Source organism: Triticum dicoccoides, chromosome 4B (genome assembly GCF_002162155.2).
Source record: "Triticum dicoccoides isolate Atlit2015 ecotype Zavitan chromosome 4B, WEW_v2.0, whole genome shotgun sequence".
NCBI lineage: Eukaryota > Viridiplantae > Streptophyta > Magnoliopsida > Poales > Poaceae > Triticum > Triticum dicoccoides.
The window spans coordinates 143,932,408-143,950,181 of record NC_041387.1 but is presented as its reverse complement, the minus strand read 5'-3'; positions in this window follow the sequence as shown (position 1 = coordinate 143,950,181).

The following is a 17,774-nucleotide window of genomic DNA, read 5'->3' as shown; positions in this document are numbered from 1 at the left end:
GAACATAGTGGATACTTGGGATCAAGCCCTAACAAAACTAACTCGATTACATGATGAATCTCATCCAACTCCTCACCGACCAGCGAGCCTATGAAGGAATTACTCACTCCTGGTGGGGAGCATCATGGAATTGGCAATGGAGAAGGGTTGGTGATGACGAAGAGCGAAGATCCCCTCTCCGGAACCCCAAACGGACTCGAAATCTGGCCTCTCAGTGAAGAACGGGAGGTGATGACGGCTCCGTCTCATGGAACGCGATAATTCTTTCTCTGTGATTCCTTCCTGGAAATATGTGATTTTATAGCGTAGGTTTCAGGGTCTACGGGGCCACCAAGTGGGGACAACCCACTTGGGTGCGCTTGGGGGGCAGGCGCGCCCTGGTGGGTTGTGCCCACCCAGGTGCCCCCCTCGGGTGGCTCTTGGCTCCATAAATTCTCATTTGTTGTATAAAAAATCATTGCAAAGTTTCGTTCCATTCTGAGAATTTTTATTTCTGCACAAAAACAACACCATGGTAGTTCTGTTGAAAACAACGTCAGTCCGGGGTTAGTTTCATTCAAATCATGCAAATTAGAGTCCAAAACAAGAGGAAAAGCGTTAGGAAAAGTAGATACATTGCAGACGTATCAACTCCCCAAAGCTTAAACCTTTGCTTGTCCTCAAGCAGTTCAGTTGATAAACTGAAAGTGAAAAAGAAAAACTTTTACGAACACTTTTGCTCTTGTTTGCATAAATAAGCTTAAACAACACCCAGGTTTTCAGCCAAGATTATAACTAACCATGTTGACAATAACTCTTAAAAATTATATTAACTCATACCGATGACATAATCAGCTAGCGAGCAATAATAAGATATCTTAAATAGCAACATGTTATCAAAACAACCATGATATAATATGATAATAGTGGTATCTCGCTAGCCCTTTCTGAGACCGCAAAACGTAAATGCAGAGGACCTCCAAAGTTCAAGCAGCGACTAAACATTGTAACTCATGGTAGAAAAGATCCAGTCATGATGCACCCAACATTAGCTACATACAGTGCATCAGCATGACAGCAATGCCCTCAGGTTCTAGTGGTTATTTTAGAAGGTGATGACACAACATAAAAGTAAATAGATACTACCTTCACAGAGGGAAGCAGTGATTTGCAGAGGTGCCAAAGCTCAAGTTCTTAAAACATAGGTAAATGATATTTTGAGACATGCACCACCTTCTTGTTTACTTCACGACCATCAGTTATCAATATCTTCCATGCTAAGAATGCGAGTGGCGGTTCCCAAGTGATAAAAGTAAAGGTTTACTCCCCCTCCACCAACAATCACACTCCACGGCTTGTCCGAAACAACGGGTGTCGTCCATACCAACAACAGTCCCGGGGGAGTTTTGTTTAATTATTTGCATTTTTTAGCTTGGGGCTGGGAACCCCTATTACCGCCCTTTTCTCGTGTGATGGTGAGTGAAGAAACACTCAACCTGAGAATAACCCACTTAGCATGGAAGTTACCGACCACCTCCTGCCGTTCCATGAACGATCCAGACACACAAAAAGGATATTTATTTGAAGTTTTTAGAGGTGGCACATGCAAATTTACTTAGGACTGCAGGGTAATACCACATATAGGTAGGTATGGTGGACTCATCTTGAATAACTTGGGTTTCTGGTTCTTGATGTACAAGCGAAATTCCCACTTAGTACAGGCGAAGGCTAGCAAATAGGTTATGAAGCGGCCAACTAGAGAGCAACAAAGGTCATGAACATGCATTATGCATAAGTAACGTTGAACACTAGCATGAGTAGGATACGAACACCATGAACATAAATATCATAGAGGCTATGTTATTTTGATTCAACTACATGCATGAACATGTGCCAAGTCAAGCCACTCGAACATTCAGAGGAGGATACCATATCATCATACCACATCACAATCATTTCAATGCAATGTTGACATCCAAGATGAATCATTATCCACTCCTAGCTACTTATGCATGGCATGAGAAACTATAATCTCTAATTGTCATTGCAAACATGTTTAATCATAATGAGCTGAATCATGGATACTAGGTTAAACATATTTACAAAAATAGAACAAGTCGAGTTCATACCCGTTTCTCTCCGCCAGGGCCAGTTCATCAAATATTGTCATTATTGCCTTTCACTTGCATGACCAAACGGTATGAAAATAATAATAGTGCAAGAGTGCCGTGGACTAAGCTGGAATCTACAAACATTTTATTCAACATGAGAAGACAAGGTAAAATGGGATCTTCGTTAGATCAACAATTATGCATATGAGAGCCAGTCAACATTTTCATCGTGGTCTTCTCCTTGGTATGATTCAATAAAAGGAAAATAAATTCAGACAAACGCACTGAAATATTTTTGGAGTTTTTGGTTTTCTTGAACAGGCAAATAAAATGGAAAAGCAAAAATGAGAAAAACTATTTACATGGGAAAGCTCCCAACAAGCAAAAGAAGAACAAAGAAATATTTTTGGGTTTTCTTTTTAGTGCTACAACTAACTACTCTAGAAAGAAAAATTAAAAAGAAACAGGAAATAATTTTGTATTTTCCCAAAGTTTTTCAAACACACATGAAGAAAGCGAGAAAATAAATTAAACATGGATAATACAATGAAAAAGTTCGGACACCCACAACTGGAATGAAATGTATGAACATAAATGTAATGTCGGTGTAAATACGTACTCCCCCAAGCTTAGGCTTTTGTCCTAACTTGGTAATGAATCAGTAGCATGGATAGTAGTCGGGGTGCTGAGCAGCGAGCATCCACGGATCCCACTGCTGAGGCTCCTCCTCTGCTCCAGCCTGGTTGTTCGGATAGGCGACGATATCCACAGGCATAATCCTATATCTGGCTCTAGCAACAGAATCAAACAAAGCAGGTGCAGGCAATGGAATAATATCACGAGTATTAACACTGAAAACCAGGTTATAAGGAATAGGAATGTTAGGGTAATCACATGCAATAAACTGGTGGTGTTCCATGGCTGCGCGATCTACGTAAACCTTGGGCAAGGGATAATCATGCAGGCGTATCTCAACATTAAAGCGACCAGCCAAGCGAGTAGTGTAAATACCCCCATAAATTTTACCCTTGGATTTATTAAGATGAAGGCGACGTGCCATGATAGCTCCCAAGCTATAAGTGTTGTCGCCCTCAAGTGCATGACGTAAAACAGCAAGGTCCGGGGCAGTGAGTGCAACCACCTTCTCTCTAGCAAGCAATCATTTTGCAATGAAAAGAGTAAAATAATGAAGAGCAGGAAAATGCAAGCTAGTAGAAGTAACACTCGACACCCCTCTCTCATTCCCCACACACATAGTACGATAAAATCCTTCAAACTCTGCAGACCTAGGCTCTACCAAATCACCATCAGAAGGAAGCGGGCATATTTCACAAAATTCAGTAAGTGGTATGTGATGGGGTTCAGCATATAAATTAAACTACTTCGGGGGATTATTCCTAGGAAGGAAAGTAAAACTTTGAACAAAGGTGTTTGTGAGGAGATGATAAGTATCACATTCAGCTGTGATGAAGTCGATGAGGCCGGCAATAGCAGCATAGTGTGAAACTCTTGAAGGATTCCAGGCCCTTCCATGAACGGAGTATGCGGCCATTCGCATGGCTGTACTTCCGCCAACCTCCGGTTATGGAGATCATTGTCAGACGACTCCCCAATAACTCCTTTGGAGTTCTTCTTGGAAGCAAACTTCCTAAAGTTATCCATCTTTTTCCTATGAACAAAATTCTGAAATTTTTAGTCCACACAATTTTTCTCAAGAAAACTTTGCAAAATTGATAGCATCTACTTATGAGGATACATAGAGGTCATAGCAAGCATTCAAAATGTAGGATTTAGGGTTCCGGCAAAACCCTTGAGGTTCGAACACTGGGGTACGCACGAAGATTTCCCCCTACCAAATCTCGCCCTCAGTCTCGCCGCGATATCTAAGCTTAGCTCGATGAACTCACAACATAAGAGACACAAGATTTATATAGGTTCGGGCCACCGTTATGGTGTAATACCCTACTCCTATGAGGTGGTGGTTGATTGCCTTTTGGGCTGATGATGAACAGTACAAGGGAAGAACAGCCTCCTGAGGAGAGGTGTTCTTGTGCTTGGTGGGTTGCTCGGGGAGGAATCGATGATGCCCTCCTATGGTAGTGGCTAGTCCTATTTATAGAGGCCCTGGTCCTCTTCCCAAATATTGAGCGGGAAGGGATCCAACAACGGCCAATTTGAAAGGGGACAACTAGTACAAGCTATCCTGACTAAAGGTGGTCTTCTCCTATCAAAGGCGCTGGTGGTGACACCGTCTTGGGCTCCATGATGATCTCCGTCCTGCCATCCTACTGGTCTTGGTCTTGTTGCACTAATAGGGAAAGCTTTGCCTGATGCCTAGGTACTCCACGCCTACGCTTGCCCCCTTGGCACCAAAGAGGAAATGAGGACACTGCGCGTGCTGGCGCCCGCCTGGCCTTGGTCATCATGGCTTGCGTCACGGGAACCTCACGAGGTACCCCTTGCCTTGATCTCTCCGCCCCTTCGCGAGCCTGCCTAGTGAGGCCGCTCCTGAGGAGGTATTGTGTCGTCCGCCTCGCGAGGCTTGGTCCCTCGCGAGGGTCTTGAGTGTTGGTTGACGTAGACGGTCCGTACTGGGCCACTGGTGGAGCCACGCCATGGGCTGCAGGCAGGCAAGTCTGGGGATTCCCGTTCCCAGAATGCCGACAATAGCCCCAAGCCCTAGGCGCGCTAAGACTTGGCTTAGCGGCGAAGCCAAAGGGAAAGTGTGGAGCGCCACGGGCTCCAACAGCATGCGGCCTTGGTCGACGTGTGGCTCTTGATTGGACGTGGGCGTGTCCACTTCCCTATGCTGCATCGACAACTGCCCGTCTGACAAAAGACTGGCGCGGGCAAGGCTTGCCTTCATTGCTTTCCTTTGTCTTGCTCCAGATCCGCTTCGATCCTTTCCCTTTTAGCGACCGATGGCGCCCCGCAGGGTCAAGGTTGATGCGCCGCCAGCTTGGTACGAGCCAGCCCTGGACGCGCCCACTGTCCTGGAGAAGAATCGCTGCCACGCGCCAGCTGATGACGGGGGAGAGCAATGAAAAGGGGAGGACCGAACTCCAGGCTGGCTCCACCGTGCCGGAGGCTCAGGGGAGCACCTTCTATCTCTTCTTCACAAGCGTCGTCATTGCGGGCCTAGTTCCCCCCTTCTCCGACTTCTTCTATGCCATCCTTCGCCATTACGGGTTGCAGGCCCTTGATCTCCATCCCATCTCTATTCTTCTCTTGTTGATTTTTGCCTACTACTGCGAGGCGTATGTCAGGGTGATGCCGTCCGTGGCTCTGCTGCGCCACTTCTTTCTCCGAACCAATGGCGACCACACCTCGGGGTGCGCCAATTTTGTCGCATATGGCAAGGCCAACGCAATTTCGAAGGTCGGGAAGACGGTCGACGGCTTCCGGAGCAAGTGGGTCATGATGGACACCAAGTGCGTCCACCCACGCTTGGCGCTGCCAATGGAGAAGCCCCAGTCCGACGAAGGGTGGTTGCGCGCGAAGCTCACCAACAGCTGGGCAATGTTGGTGCTGGAGAGGATGAATGCCGACCTAAAGTCGAGCAACACGAAGGCGGCGAAGCTGACGGGGGCCATGCTCCTGAGGGAGTTCTTGATGCAGCGGGTGGCTCCGCTTCAGGCGCGCTTGTGCCCCTTATGGATGCTTGGGGGCACAGACGACAAGCTTCGCCTGAGCTCGGAAGCCTTGCCTGACGAAGATCTGGTCGCGGCACTCTGGCTCCTGGTCGGGGATGACCAGGAATAACCGCCTAGCGCCTTCACTCCTTTGTCCCTTCGGAAGGATGGGGCGCAGGTCGTGGCCGCCATGCCTACCTTTGATGGGCGCGGCCTGGTGCCACCGGCGCCTCCCGCAGTCACGGAGATGACGGTGCCGGTGAACGTGTTGTCAGGTGACTCCCGCGAGGGAGGAGAAGAGGAAGAATACGAGGAGCATGACTCGGAGGCAACTCCCGAGCAGACGGGGGAGACCTCACCCTTGTGCAAGGCTGACCTCCTCCGCACCATGCTGGATGATGACGATGATGACGATGCCCCTGGGGACGAAAGAGCCACTCGCGGCAGGAGGTCCCTCGCGAGCCAAGCCCAGCCTCCTGAGGGGGCCTCCGGCCAAGGTTCCGACGAAGAGCAGGTCGTCGTTGATCTCCCGAGAGGATGCTTTTGCCCGGACGCCCCCTGGAGCCGCTTCTAGCCCTTCTACTTCACCTTCTTATGCTCCTAGAGCCCTTGTAGCCATGCCCCAGGCCGCGAGGCTCTCGGGCTTCAAGCTCAGCAAGAGGAAGGTGGACTACACCGTGGTAGACCAGTAAGTGTCCGTGCTCCATCTCGTTCTTGATTATGCTGTTGGTCCTCGATGTTCCCCATTGATTGGCTAGGCAGCCACTTGTGGCGAAGAAGAGGAAGGAGGACGCGGTGACACCGTCTGGGGCCAATCCATCTGACGCGGCTGCACCTTCTTCCATGGGGAGGGGAGGCGACGGCATTCGCACCTCCCCTGCCTAGTCATCCTCGCGAGGCCCGAGAGGGCACCGTCGTGAAGAGTCGGCCCCCATGCCCCTGCTGGCTCCGGAGGTGCTATTACCCGACGCTGCTGCTGAGGTACCCAAGGCTCAGGAGCCCCCAGTCTCCCAAGCCATGGCTACGCTGCGGCCTCCTCCTTCTACTGCACTGCTAGTTCCAGGTCCTTCTGCCTCCCCCGATATCTTGGAACATTCCCTTTCCGAGATAGCCCAGCTACGAGAAGACCTCCAGGGCACTAACTCCCATCTGGTAGCCGGGCGTCTGGAGCTCGTTTCCGGCTGGCTTCACTCTGACGCTGCTGTCCCAGCGGCGCTAAGGCGGGTCGCGGTGGCCTCTGAGAAGGATAAGCAGGCTGCCACCCAAGCCACAGCCGCTCACGAGGTGACGCCGAAGGATGTCGCGGCCGCCCAGGACCGCTGCAGGGCACTGGAGGCCGAGCTGAAGGATTTGTGCGACAAGTGTGCCGAAGAAGCTCGTGACCGCCAAGCGGAGGAGGAGAGGATGAAGGCTCGGGAGGATGCCGTCAGGGGCCGTGACACCGAGCTAGCGCGGTTGGCGGAGGCATAGGCCACTCAGCGCGGCCAGATGGAAAAGCTGGAGCAGAAGGTGAGGACGGAGAAGGCCGAACTCAACGCCAAGGCGAAGGTCCTGGCCAAGGACCGCGCGGCCTTCGCACTCCTCGAGGAGTGGTCTCGTGCGGCAGTGAAGGCACTCTATGAGAAGGGCCTGGAAAAGCCGCTGACTACCGATGAGGACGGCCCCGCCCAGCTGCTTCCTTACTTGGTCGAGGCGCTTGAGTTGGCGCAATGGCAGAGGAAGAAGCTCGCGCCCTTTCTTCCGCTGCACTGACGCGCGTCTTCAGCCACCTCGACCTCCATGACCCTGACACCAATCTTGACGAGCTGCTGGAGCCTGTGGACGACGAGTGCTATGCTGCTCTGCTGAAGCCGTGAAGGGCCATGTGGAGGCCTTGTTGGAGAAGTTCCGCACCTTCGATCCTGCGCCCATGGCAGGCAGTGCTGCTTATCTTGCGGCCTCGGGTGGTGGTACAGGTGAAGGCGGCGCCACCATGGGAGTGGAGTCCCTGGCGAGCGACGGCGGTGTCCAAGGATGACTGACTTACGGCTTCTTTCCTGCTTAATTCCTGCAATGTGCACCATGCCTCGTGGAGGCATATAAACTTGCATCTGGTATTGTGAAGCTAATTATGGTTTGTAATATTTGCTTCGAGATTTTGCAGTTTTCTTCCTACTTGCTTTACATTCTACGTCGGCAGGGCCCGACCCCGCGCATACCTCAGCCGCCGTTGGCCCCGACAGGATCACCAGGACGGGACCAAGGAGCGAGGGGCTACGTGACTAGTTAGGCTCCTGAGTTGCAATGCTCAGGGGTCCCCCTTGACACGCAAACAACTTATAGGAAGGAAACGTAGGGGTAGATCCAGCGTTCTACATATGCAGAGCCCGGCCCCGCGCATACCTCAACCGCCGTTGGCCCCGACCGGATCACCAGGACGGGACCAAGGAGTGAGGGGCTACGTGACCAGATAGGCTCCTGAGTCGCGATGCTCAGGAGTCCCCCTTGACGTTCAAACGACCTTCATACCTTGGCTCCGCTCGGGAGGTGTGCGGGGCGACCAGGTCCGGAGGACCTGGCTACGTGGCGTATGCTCGGGCGTGACCCGGGCGCATCCCCCTCGCGCGACGCTCCCGAGGGGAGGTGTTGCGATGAGGCCAGACACTGAGCTCTGGGGCTCCCTGAGGTTGATACGACCGTGGGGCCACCCTCAGTTGTTTGTCACCACCGCGGAGCATAGTGCTTTCGTAAGTGTACGGGCATAGCCACTCCTCGGCAGTGTTGACGGCCAGCACGGAGCATGGTGCTTCCACTAGTGCGTGGGAGGGGGGCTCCCTGCTGCGGAGAGCCCCCGGGGCGTGTACAGCCCCGGCCTGACACGTGGCTTGCACGGCAGGGCTAGACGAGGTGTATCTGGACACTCATGAGCCAGCGCGGGACTCACGAGGCCCTACCTTAAGGCGGGTTGCGCCTGGTCTTGGGTCTTTGACAGCTATGTGTTCCTGCGAGATGGTTAGGTATAAATGCTCTGCGTCCTTAGGTCTCGGCCCTCGAGCGAGCTCAGCCTCCACTGGTATGCCAGGTCGCGATGCCGTGGTTAAGGCCAAGGGGTGAGGGCTGGAGAGCCATTAAGAGCTCCTGAGTCGCGATGCTCAGGAGCCCCCCTTTTAACGCGCAAGCGAATTGCATGAGATAGGGAGGGACCCGTGGTAGGTGGCAATCGAGCAGGTGATAATCACAGTTAGATTAGGCATGAAAGGCAAACTAGCTTAGGTAAATGCAGAATGGATACGTGCCACTGGGTCAGGCGCAAGCGGCTTGGGGATGATGCAGCCCGAGGGGCGCCCCCAGCAAGGTAAGCCAAAGACATAAAAAAGAGATACATGCCGCAAGGACGGACCCACACGGCCTGGGAATGATGCAGCCCTGAGGGCACTCCCAGCTGAAATGAACTTGGGAGATGTCACCTGGTTCCGTTGTAGAGGGGGTGTTGGGGCAGCTGAAGGTGCTTGGTGAAGGGGTCGACCCTCACGAGCCACCGGGACCCTGAGCCTCAGGAGGTTCTGGGGGGGAGGTGGTTCCCTGAGGACCGTCTCCATCTCTGCTAGGATCGCGTGGTGCCTGGCCTCCTGAGCCGCCAAAATGCTCCGCAGGTGACGCTGGTAAGTGGCAACCGCGTTCGGCAGGTCGAAAGACATAAGAACGTAGCTGTGTGGCGGACCCTCGCAGCATCCCACGCGCGAAGGCCACAAGCGCTCCTGAGATGCGGCTCGGTTGAGCCCTGGGACGTCGATGCAGACGCGCAGCCCACCGTCCTTGCCTGGATAGGGAGCCGCGCCAGGCGAGCGGAAGTCGCCGCGCACGGCCCTTGCTTCCTGAAGCTCCTGAGTGGTCTTGGCAATGAACTCCTGGACGTTGGGCTTTCCACGCCATGTGTCTTCCTGAAGGAAACGTGTCGCGAAGCACGCCTCCAAGTGGTGCCCGAGCGCCTCCCTCATGATGTTGGTGAGGTCTGAGGCCCTCCAGAAGAGAGCCCCCGAGCCCTGCCCGAGGAGGGCACTGCGCCTTACTATGCGATGGAAGGAGGCGCCCCAGGCACGGGCGTTGATCCTGACGTGGCACCACCCGAGATGCCGACCTCCAGACGCCTTGTTCAGAGCAGTTGCTTCTTCTTCTTAGGGATGGCGTCAGGAGGGTTCTCGCCTTGCTGTTCGGGTCCTTGATTGTTGCGTCTTGGAAGTCACGCTCGAGGGAGCACACCGCATCTCTCTCTTCGCAGGGGACCGTGATGATTCCGCCGCTCCCTAGCATCTTGAGGATGTTGTAGCCCGTGGGTCACTGCCACGAACTTGGCCAGGGCTGGATACCCGAGGATGGCATTCTACGACAGGTGGATGTGGGCGACGTCGAAGTCGATGAGCTCGGTGCGGTAGTTGTCGCGCTTTCCGAAGGTGATTGGGAGGCGGACCTGCCCTATTGGGGTGGTGGAACCGTCGGTAACTCCTGAGAACGGCTTGGTGGGCTAAAGCTGATCGTATGGCACTTGAAGGTTGTCGAACATCTCAACGGACAGGACGTTAAGCCCTGCGCCGCCATCGATGAGGGTCTTGGTGACTTGGACGTTGCTGATGACTGGTGAACAGAGCATCGAGAGAACGCCAGCAGTAGCCGCGCATATGAGTTAATCTGCCGAGCTGAAGGTGATGGCGCACTTGGACCACCTGAGCGGGCGCGTGGCCTTGAGTCTGGGGAGGGCTGTGTTCACCTCATGAGCAAACTGCTTGAAGATACGCTGAGAGGCTGGGGCCTGAGCTCCGCCCAAGATGCAAGCGATAGCACGCGGCTCCTAGAAGCCCCCAGCCCCCTCGTCCTGATGATGGTTGATACGTCTCTAACGTATTAATAATTTTTGATTGTTCCATGCTATTATATTACCCGTTTTGGATGTTTACGGGCTTTATTTTACACATTTATATCATTTTTGGGAGTAACCTACTAACCGGAGGCCCAGCCCGTATTGCTGTTTTTTTTGCCTATTTCAGTATTTCGAAGAAAAGGAATATCAAACGGAGTACAATGAAACCTTCGGGAGCATGATTTTTGGAATGGACGTGATCCATAGGACTTGGAGTGCAATTCAAGAAGTAGCCGAGGCAGCCACGAGGGTGGAGGGCGTGCCCACCCCTACAGGGCACGCCCCCTATCACGTGGGCCCCTCGGACGGCCACCGACCTACTTCTTCCTCCTATATATACCCACGTACCCCGAGAACATCAGAACAAGCCATGGAAACCTAATTCCACCACCGCAACCTTCTGTATCCACGAGAACCCATCTTGGAGCCTTCACCGGCGCTCCGCGAGAGGGGGAATCGACCATGGAGGGCTTCTACATCAACACCATAGCCCCTCTGATGAGTTGTGAGTAGTTTACCATAGACCTTCGGGTCCATAGTTATTAGCTAGATGGCATCTTCTCTCTTTTTGGATCTCAATATCATGTTCTCCTCGATCTTCTTGGAGATCTATTCGATGTAACTCTTTTTGCGGTGTGTTTGTAGAGATCCGATGAATTGTGGGTTTATGATCAAGTTTATCTATGAGAAATATTTGAATCTCCTCTGAATTCTTTTATGTATGATTGAGTTATCTTTCCAAGTCTCTTCGAATTATCAGTTTAGTTTGGCCAACTAGATTGATCTTTCTTGCAATGGGAGAAGTGCTTAGCTATGGATTCAATCTTGTGGTGTCCTTTCCCAGTGACAGCAGAGACAGAAAGGCACGTATTGTCACTACAAAAAAAATACACTTCCGTGATGATACGTGTTTGTCACAGTAGGTCGCGTTTTTTGTCATGCATGTACATCCATGACGATTTTATGACAGAATCAAGATAGTCATACCTGTGCTGTCGTAGAAGTGTTCCATGACATTACCAAAATTATCATCACGGAAGTGTCCACTTCCAGGACGATAAATTGCGCATCACAGAAGTGCTTTCGTCAAGGGTGACCAACACGTGGCATCCACCATAACAGAACGTCGTTAAGCTATCGGGTCGGGTTTTGGATCCGATAACCCGTTAACAGCCTCGACCAATGGGGATTTTCCACATGTAAAATCATCATTGGCTGGAGGAAACACGTGTCGGCTCATCGGTGGGACAGATGTCATCCATTCATTGGACGGAAGGCGCCTATGATACGTCGACATGTGGCACGGCCCAATAGAGGCCCATTCCTGTGAAAAGGCCGGCCCGTTTGACTTGGTCAAAAGGTGGCGGGCCAGCCCATGGAAAGCATGTTAATGGCCTGTTCGCATATAGCCCATTTACAGCCCGCTAACCCAAGGCCCGCTACGCCCTATCCGAATTAGGCCCAGTAGCGTCATCTGGGCCATCCAATATGATTCCAGCCCGTTTTCACTTCTAGCACATGTATGGCCCATGACGTCTTTCGGCCCATATGAGGCCCTATGTAACTCTTGGCCTATTAACGGCCTGTGGTGAAACTGGCCCGTAATGAATAGTGTATCACTTTAGACCCATTAACGGCCCGTGTTGAAGCTGGCCCGTAATGAACAGTGTATCACTTTATACCCATTAACGGCCTGTTATTCCGTTGGGCCGTTTCTAGCCCATGTCATCTTTCGGCCTTCTCAGAGCCCATTTATTCTTGGGCTCATTTCCAGCATTCACTTACTTACGGTCCGTTTCTGCTTGTGGGCCAAATTCAGCCTGTAGTTACAGTCGGCCCATTTGTGGTCCATTAATACGTTGGGCCGTTTTCATAGCATCATCAAATACGGCCTATTAACGATGGCCCGTTATGGTCGACCCATGAACGGGCGATTCCAACTCTAGCCCGTTTACGGCCATAATGCGGTCTGTTTGGCCCATATTTGGCCAATCGATCATATGGCCCGTATAAGGCCCATTGATGATACGGCCCGCAGAAGGCCCATTGTTTCTACGGCCCGTAGGAGGCCCATTGTTTCTACGGCTCGTAGAAGGCCCACTGTTTCTACGGCCAGTAGGAGGCCCAGTGTCACTACAGTAAATATTAGCCCATGGTTATTGTGGCCTAGTTTAAAAAAAATAGGTTATTGCAGCCACTAGCAAACCGCGGAAAAAGAACTGCAATGACTACAAGCAAACAAATAAACAAGACAACAAAGAAATAAATAAGGAAGCAACTAACGCTAGGCTATCACGGCTATTACACATATTACATCCACTGGGCATCAAAGTTCGCCACCAGTGCAAATATAGGGAACAAAGCAGCATATCATATACAATGGTTGTCAAAGTTGGCGACCAGCGCAAATAAATGCCGCAGGAAAACAAATCCAGAACTGAAATCACTTCAGAAGATCTCAAGAAACAATATCCTGGGTACCCATAATGCTGGCAAGATGCTTAGCAAGCTTATTAACTTTCTCTTGTTTGGCACTTAAATCCTCCAGCGCTTGTTGTTGCACCAGAAAATATGCATCTGAATTCTGCAGGGACTTCCTCAGTCCTGCAGCTTCCTATCGCAGCACATCTGATCGATTTCTTTCAACTTGAAGTTGAGACTCAAGAAGACGAACTGATTCAGACAGCGAGTTCGAAGAGCTTGTGCCACAGTAGTGGCTAGTAACTCGAACACTACATCAAGACATGACTTTTGGGTTCCCTCACTGTCGTCAAGATAGTTTTTATCAGCTTTCTTGGAGACCAACATGGATGTCTCACTATCTTGAACCTTATCTGCATTACTTCCTTTACCATTGGATAACACGGTACTGTTCTCCAATATTTTGTCCGCATTCTAAAAGAGAAACAAGCATACACATCACATGTTTACCATGTTGTATATGAAACTCATTTTGGTAAATGAGTTCAGTAGTAAAGTGGACAGGATAACAGCATGAAACAAACATATATCTATGTACCATGGTCATTTTATGGTCTATATCATTCTAGTTTTTGTTGCCAAATCAAGATAGAGACACAGTTCAAATAATATTTGTTCAAGACAAAGCAGAATAGACAGAATATAAGTGTGGGTAACTATAGAGCAATAACAACATTTGTAATGTGCATGACATGAGAACATAACTGTTTATTCAATTGAAACTGAAATCAACATAGAGCAGGTTACAATAGCAAACCAGTTAAAGAAACAGGTTTAAAACATACCTGTTGCGCCATTGGAGCTTCAATTCCATCCTTCAAATTTGAAAATAGTTGGTATGAGTAAATACAGTAATGCAAGAGCAAAGGAGTATGAACCATAGCTATAGAACATGACCTGAGAACAAATCTTCTTCTCCTTTAAGCGTTGAGTTGGGATTCGGAGTAGTGGTCCTCGTGCTTTGGGCATTGCAGTTCCCTTACTAACTGCTCGTGTTTGGGTGCTCTACGGTGGAGACGGTGTTGTGTCAACTAGAACTGGGTTACTATCTGCCGAGGTTGGGGTTAGAAGGGGTGTACCTGGTTCTTTGTCCAACTGGGTAGGGGTACAATCTGCGAGAGTCTAGGTTATGTGTGGTGGATCTGGTCCTTGGGAAAGTACAACCGTGGTTCTATCTGCATCAACTAGTAGCACTATCTTTTCTGAAGACCGTGTTGTTACTCCCTTAGATACTGCCATCACGCTCTCCAATTCAAATGGCTGATAAACAAGAAAAGTAATTGAAAGTATAGACATTGTATGATAGACAGGTGCAATGGATAGTGGGGAATAAAAGAGGGCATGAAATAATTCATATTTATGATGTCTAACCAAACAAGATAGCATGACACAATTTCACATATATGATGGCTAACTAAACAAGATAGCATGACACAATTTGACATTATGATGGCTAACTAAAAAAGATGGAAGACATAGTTTAAAATATGAGACTATGAAAACAGGATGACATGACATAACTGTATAATGTGTTTATTAAATAGGTTGGCATGCCATAATTCACATACATTCACGGATAGAATGCCATAATTCTAAATATGATGACTATAAACACTAAATAGGATGAGATGATAGAACTATATCATGTCTTTATTAAATGGGTTGCCATGCCATAATTCAGATAGATGATGTGTATGTACTATGTAAACATGATGGCATGATATAATTCAAATATATGATTTATATAGTAAGCAAGTAAGCAGATGGCAATCCATATATGATGTAAAAACTAAGCAATGCAAGACAACATGCATGACATGGGTAATATAACCCTGCCAAGTTTGAGCATAGACCTCAGAGGGGGAATAGGAATGGTCTTCAGTCTCTGAATCCTCCTCTGAGGAGCTCTCTGTAACCAGCAAGATGGCTGCTTCAGCAGGTAACATTGTTTGCTCTGAATACCTTGTTTTCACACCAGATACTTCCATCACCGCTTCAAATGGCTGATGCACAGGAAGAGTAGTTGAATATACAAACGTTGTCGACAAATGGAACACGTAATACAAAAAAATGATAGCATGACATAATTCACATACATGATGATTGGCTAAACAACATGGCATTGCATAATTCACATATATAATGCCTTTGCAACAAGATAGCATTGTATAATTCACATATATAATGTCTTGCAACAAGATGGCAATGCATAATTCACATATATGGTAATTAGACACTGAACATGTGGCATTCACACAAAGCATGTCTAAACTAATCAAATGACATAGCAATGTGAGACACCATACGCACGATATGAGCAACATAACCCTGCCAAGTTAGAGCATACACCTCGGGGAGGGGGGGATATGACTGGTCATCTGTCTCTGAATCCTCCTCTGAGGAGCTATCCGTAACCAGCGAGATATGTGCTTCGTCAGATAGCATAGTCTGCTCTGAAGACCTTGTTTTCACTCCAGAATTTGCCATCACCATGTCAAATGGCTGATGCACATGAAGAGCAATTGAATGTACTAACATTGTTGACAAATTTAATATGTAACGAAAAAAAGGATGGCCTGATATAATTTACATATAAGATGACTGGCTAAGCAGGATGGCATTGCAAAATTCACATATATGATGCCTGGCTAAACAAGATGGCGTTGCATAATTCACAGAAACGATGAATAAACTAAACAGATGGCATTCGCGCAAAGGATGTCTAAACTAAGCAGATGACATATTTGATGTATAAAGTAAGCAATGCAAGACACCATATGCATGATATAACCAACATCAGCATGCCAAGTTGGAGCGAAGACCTCGAGAGGTAAATAGGAGTTGTCTTCTCCTTCTGAATCCCCCTCAGAACAGATATCTTCCTCTCGATTACAATCCGAAATGCATGGAGGGGGGCTGCCTTTGCGCCTACCATGGAGTGACATTTGCATGAAACTTTATTGCCACGCAAGGCTCGTCTCTTCTGCTCTACATGCTCAGTTCCATTTTTTACAATAACTGTCATACATAGGTATAAAACATAGTGAGATTATGTAAGGAGTGCATGCAGAAATCCAGAGTGAAGGTAGCAACCTGTGGATAGACCCAAAACCAATAATAGTAGGCAGATAATGGCTTTAGTTAAAAAATACAGATAATGGCTTCTTTACTTTTTGTTTTCCACCCAACATGAAACTCATAGTAGACATCGGAGATTAACCAGATAGTAGATAGATACTATTGATAGCGGCCCCGATATGTACCCCACAACCATTTAAAAACTCAAGTTTGACCATTAGTTTGGAGCTGACTCAAAGTCTAATCGGTGAACAGGACGATAAAGTAGCATGTAATATTAAGCGATGCATAACGTAAGCAGACACGAAAGAGTGCGACCTCTCTTGCGGACCCGTGTAGTCCTCGAGGTCATCTGCTCGGTTGATGATGGTAATGCAGTTTTCATGGCTGCCAGCGGCGGGGAAGAAGATCTGAGGCGGTGAAAGACAGTCTGGAGGCCGGATCCCTGCTGTGCTGGACCCTTCTGTCGTTGGAGCAGCTGAGCTGGGGCGGACGACGGCACAGCAGGTGCGGGACAAACCACGCAAGGTTTTCTTTGACAACTATCTGTAAGAGAAGTAATTCTGTAAGGGCTCGTTTGAATTGGAGGACACCAACAATGCAGGGATAGGAAATTGACAGTAATAGTATAGGAATGCATGTCCAAAACAGAGAATTTAAAAACACAGGATTTCTGCCAATCTGGGTGTTTGATTCACAACAATTGGAAGATCACAGGATGCAAAGAAGCATGGTGAGATTAAGTCAAACCACAAGAAAATGTATGGTTATAATGCTATTATGCTACTATCTCTTAGTCTTGTGCTTCATGAATAGGAATTTGAAAAGGAGGACAAGTGAAAATTAAAATTCCTATGTTTTTTCTTTCAAGGAGACACTAAAGGAACAAATCTGTGTGCTCAGTGGACAATATATATAACATGTAGAGTAAAAAAGAGATGCAACAAGTGTACAACCCCTTTGGTGAAGCCAGGTCAATCTCAGCATGATTGGGTTGGCCGGTGAGGATGCTCCGGCTGACTTTGCTGTCGGAGGAGGGGAAGAAGATCTTAGGCGTCTGTAGATGGAGCCCGAGGTACTGCTCCACTGTGATGGAGGGTTTCATCATTGGAGCAGCTCCGGTGAGTTGGACGATGCCGAGGCTGAAGCAGGACAAGAGAGACAACGAACAACGTTAACCTGAGTGGAATTCTAATAGCATCTCCAATACATGACGTAAAATACATAACCACAAAGTGCTAGATCTAAAATACATCAGCCGCTCATCTCTAAACTTAACTGCCGAAACTGAACTTAACTGCCGAAACTGAACTTAACCGTCGAAACTGAATTTTGTTGTCGAAACTGAATTTTGCTGTCGAAACTAAACGCACTAGCAAGGTGAGGCTACACGTCGGTCGACTGACTTTTTCATCTCTAGTCAGACGATTTTGCAGCCGTTGGATACGAAATCAAGGGCCTGCGGTTCATCTTCAACCTCCACCCCCCTGAGCCGCCAGCCACCACCGGCCAAACAGCAGCCCCCCGCCGCCCGCGGCCGGCGGTGCGCCACACCCGCCCGCCCCGAAAACACTCCCCACCACCGGTCCGCCGCTGCTC